General features: G+C 41.3%; 1 non-coding gene across 1 annotated transcript; it reads left to right on the forward strand.

Moving 5' to 3' along the window:
- Nucleotides 1–2,313: 2,313 nt before the first annotated feature.
- Nucleotides 2,314–2,420, forward strand: LOC131236213 (small nucleolar RNA R71). The gene has a single exon (XR_009166636.1). It is a non-coding gene; the product is annotated as a small nucleolar RNA R71 (small nucleolar RNA).
- The last annotated feature ends 2,793 nt before the right edge of the window (nucleotides 2,421–5,213 follow it).

Raw genomic sequence — 5,213 nt, forward strand, 5'->3', positions numbered from 1 at the left:
ATGAATGGTAAAGGGAAGTGGTCTTTCCTCGTGACGGTATTCAACTTCCTGTAGTCAATGCACATTCTCCAACCAGTAGTGACTCTAGTTGGCACGAGTTCATTATTAGCATTGGCTACGATGGTGATTCCGGACTTCTTAGGGACCACTTGAGTTGGACTCACCCATTGACTATCAGATATAGGGTATATAATACCCACATCTAATAGTTTAAGAACCTCGGCTTTAACCACTTCCTTCATGTTTGGATTTAGTCTACGTTGTGGTTGCCGAGCGGTTTTTGCATTATCCTCAAGATATATGCGGTGAGTACAAATCGAGGGATCGATTCCCTTGAGGTCCGCTATCGTCCATCCCAGGGCTCCTTTATGCTCAATGAGAGTAGATATGAGCATACTCTCCTGTTCTTTCTCCAGGTGGGCAGAGATCACCACCGGGTATGTCTCATCTTGACCTAAATAGGCATATTTCAAATCAGAGGGCAAAGGTTTTAGGTCAAGCTTCGGCGGCTTGAGATTAGACGGTAGAGGCACTACATCAGTTTGTGGTAATTCTTCAAATTGTGGCCTCCATCGGTTAACTTCAAGTACCGGTGCAGTATCAAGCAAGGCGCACGTCTCCCTAATCATGTCATCATCAAAATCATGGGAGTGGGCCAAGCATGTCTCTAGATGGTCGGAGGATAAGGTCAGAGGTGTCGTATCTTCCACGAAAGAGTCAATCATATTAATGTCGTGGAAATCGTCATCATCCTCTGAGTTGCTGCCGTTATTGAAAAAAATGTTTGACTCCAATGTCAAATTTTCAAAAGACATAGTCATGATACCATTCCTGCAATTGATAATTGCATTTGATGTAGCAAGGAATGGGCGACCAAGAATGACGGGAATCTGAGTGCTCATGTTATTGATGGGTTCGGTGTCCAGGATGATAAAGTCTACAGGGTAGTAAAATCTATGAACTTGGACCAACACATCCTCAATTATCCCTCTTGGTACACGAACAGAGCGATCAACAAGTTGTAATGTGGTTAGGGTGGGTTTTAATTCACCCAAACCTAACTGTTTGTATACCGAGTAGGGAATCAAATTGACGCTCGCTCCTAAGTCAAGCAGTGCGTGATCAATTCGATGGTTCCCGATTACACATGATATGGTTGGGCTACCGGGATCCTTGAATTTCTGCGGCACGTCTTGCTTCAGGATGGCACTCACTTTCTCAGTCAAGAAGATTTTCTTTTGAATAATTTTCCGTCTTTTGGTCGTGCATAAGTCTTTCAGGAATTTGGCATATGAAGGTATCTGTTTAACGACATCAAGTAGAGGAATGTTGACTTTCACCTGTTTCAACACCTCTAAGATATCCTGAGAGTTAGAGAGAGGTTTTGGTGAAACCAACCGTTGGGGGAATGGAGCAACTGGCTTCTCTAGAAGTTCCGGTTCTACTTTTTGTGGGGCATCACTGGATCCATCATTGTTGTCCTCTTCTGGTTCTTGAGGCTTTTCGGGCCTATCCGCAAGAGTTTTATCAATGATCTTCCCACTCCTAAGAGTGGTGATGGATTTAGCATGCCCCATCTGATTTGAAGAGCTGGGATCATTATTCTCGTACTGCGGTTTAGGATTGGGGAGAGGTTGTGCAGGAAGCATCCCCTTTTCTATAACCGTCATACGAGAATCTATCTTTTGCATAAATTCTGTGATTCCTCGCATTGCCTGAGCCAGCTCTTGTATGGGATTTTGAACCGGTTCCTCTTGAGGTTTCACTTGATTTGGATTTTGATTGAAGAAACTTGGAGGAGTCGCCGTTTGTCCATTTCTCCAACTGAAGTTTGGATGATTTTTCCAGCCAGGATTGTATGTGTTGGAGTTAGGTCCAGTAAAAGGTCTTTGATAATTATTTACGGCATTGGCTTGTTCATTCAACACTCCTCGAAAGGCAGGTATTGTAGGACAATTTTCAGTTGTGTGAATGTTGCAATCACAGATGCCGCAAACAACTTCATTGACCTTATCCTTCTTTCCTTCCATGGCCTCAACTTTCCTTATGAGCGTAGTCACTTTACACTTGAGATCATCCTCTTCTTTCAAGAGATATAATCCACCTTTTTCCTTTAATTGAGTCGGCCTAGACGTGGTGTTCGCCAGTGGGTAATAGTCCCATGATTGTGTTTTTTCAGCGAGACTATCGAGGTAATCCCATACCTCGTCGACATCTTTGTTGATGAACTCTCCATTACACATTGTCTCGACCATTTGGCGCATGGAAGATGTCAGTCCATCATAGAAAAAATTTGTAATGCGCCACGTTTCAAATCCGTGTTGTGGGCATGAACTGACCAAATCTTTGAACCTTTCCCAACATTGGAAGAATGTTTCATCTTCCTTTTGGGCAAAGTTCATGATTGCTTTTCTGAGGGTAATCGTTTTATGATGTGGGAAGAATTTTTTTATGAATTCCCTCTGCATGTCGTTCCATGTGCCAATGGATCTAGGACGCAGTGAATGTAACCACGTCTTAGCTTTCTCTTTTAAGGAAAAAGGAAAGAGTTTCAGCCTAATTGTATCCTCAGATACATTAGGAAAACATAATGTAGCTATAATCTCATCGAACTCTTTCAAATGTAAATATGGACTTTCTGATTCAAGTCCATGGAATTTGGGAAGGAGTTGGATAACTCCTGGCTTGATGTCCATTTGTCCTGTATTTTCAGGAAAAATCATGCATGAGGGCATACTCACTCCCGCCGGTTGTAGATAATCTCGTAAAGTACGAGGCGGGGGTGCCTGTTGCACCTCATTCTCATCTTGGGTATCCTCCACCCTGGGTGGAAGTGGAGGAGGTTGGTCTTCAGCCATAACCTCAGTTAACTCAGGGGATTTCGAGCGGTGTCTAGTCCTGCGATGGATAGTCAACCCCTCAACCAATCCTCCTTCAGTCAAGAGACGTCGAGTGTCGTCACGGGCCCACTTGGGCATGAAAACACTCGCCGCCCTCAATTAAAAACTTAACCCTGGGAAAATCTAGCAAGAAAGAGAGAGTTGGAAAGAAATTACCAAATTGGAGTCCTGAGTTAAAACCTGCAAAATAAAATAAGTTAGATTCTAAAAGAGAAGAACAATTCTTTAAAAGAAAGATAGAAGTGAACTAGCTTCTAAAAGAAAGAATTCCTAAAAGAAAGTGAAAATTTCTAAAATAAGTTAAGAGAGTCCTAAACTAGAAAGTAGATTACTAAAAGAGAATTGAAAAATAGAAAGTAGGGAAGGAGTGTACCGAATTAGAGATTTCTATCTTAAAGGCCTACAAAATAGGAAGGTTAGTTTCTAAAGAATTCTAAAAATAAATTAAGAAACAAAATTAGATTCTAAAAGTGTCAGAATTAGAAAGTTACTAAAATAAAACAAAAATAGAAAGTTAATTTCTAAGAAGGGAAAGAAATAAGCTAAATTCTAAAAATAAACTATTTCCTACAGAAGGGAGGATACTAGAATTAGAAAATTTTTAAAATTTAAACCCTAATTCTAAAAATATGAAAAAGTAGAGAGATTAGGAAGGAATTACCAATTTAGAAACTTATGTCCAGATCCTATAAAACAGGAAACAAGTTAGTTTTGAACTCAAATAAAAATAAATAAATAAATAAAAACTAAGGTTAGTAAAATCCTAATCTTAAACTAATCCTAAAACCAATTAATTTCAGAAAATCGTAACCGTCAGTCCCCGGCAACGGCGCCAAAAACTTGTTCACTCCCCAAGTATAGGGTTGTGATGTAGTAATAAACTCGGTAAGACCGAGGTCGAATCCACAGGGACTGATACCTGTACGTTATCTGAAACCAAGTAGAATTAGAACTAGACTAAGATGTGATCTAAACCAAATAGGATTTAAGAAATAATTGTGGAATAATTATCTAAAAGTTTAAGGAATTCAGAGGAAGGGAACTAGGGATTCAGAGGATCCACTTGTAGAGATCAGGGAGATCTTATGCCTGCATCAAGGATTATGGAATTCAAACTGAACTTACTTGATTTGGTTTTCAAGAGATGAAAGGTGTATGAATTAGAATGGATTCCATCACCAAACCATGCCCAGGAGACAAAGTAAACAATAGAATTAAACTAATTTCCAACCAATCAACAATGTATGAAGATCAGGAAGGTACTGTCATCCTACCATGCCCATGGGACAATGATGAACAACAGGGCTTCCTGACTTCATAAATATAAAAAGAGGAAAGAAATATTCAAAGCCATTGCAAACCCATTGTAATTTCTGTCACAACAGACCATTAAAGACTAATAAAAATATTCCTTATAATAATCAACTAAATCAAATTAAGTTCAGAAATTTAATCTACTTGCTTAGAATAGACTCTCCCATCTCGCTACAGGCTTCACCTCTTAGCCCTAGCTAAGAGGTTTAGCCACACATGATATGGGCTAAATTCTAATTAAAAGAAAGAAGAAGAAGAAGAAGAAAAGGAAGAAGAAAGAAAAAAAAAACCGGATCAGCTCCCACGTCCAGCTCCTTTCCTCAAGAAAACAAAACCCAAAACTCTTCCCAGCCGTGCACTCCACGTTCCCTGGTTATAGCAGCAGCAAAAAAAAAAAAACCGAGCACCTTTCAACCGAGCTCTCCCTTTTTCCTTTTTTCTTCCTTCTCGTTTCTCACGTTTCTTCTTTCCTTTCTTCACATGCGCCCGCCTTGTTTTCAAGCTTCCCTGCCAAATTCTTGCTCACGTCCCTGCCAATGAACCAGCAGCCGCACTCCTCTCGTGCACAGCAGCCCCTCACGAAAAATCCCAGCCCGAGCACTAGCAGCCAAACTCTTTCCCCCGGTTCCCCAAGAGTCCGTCCAAAACCTCTCCCTTTTATGCAGCCGTCCACCTCTTCTCCTCTCCATTCGCAGCCGACTCCTGGTGGGACTCTGCCCATCTTGCGTTCGTGAGCTGCTGGGACACAAGATCAGCAATCTGCGCATTCTGCTTTCCGCTGATGATTGGTGAGGCCCAAGATCGGGACTGTCAACGAGATCCACGCCGTCCATTGGAATCCTCGTGGAAATCCAGTCAGGACAGAGTGATTTTGGCAGGTTCTTGTATGGCCCACTGGATGTTGTATTCCGCCGTCCATCATAAGTTTCGGCGGTCGAAATCCGCTACACGTTACTTCCTAGAAAAATTCCACCTAGGTGATGGTTCCAAGCCTCTTTG

Source organism: Magnolia sinica, unplaced genomic scaffold (genome assembly GCF_029962835.1).
Source record: "Magnolia sinica isolate HGM2019 unplaced genomic scaffold, MsV1 ctg293, whole genome shotgun sequence".
Taxonomy (NCBI): Eukaryota; Viridiplantae; Streptophyta; class Magnoliopsida; order Magnoliales; family Magnoliaceae; genus Magnolia; species Magnolia sinica.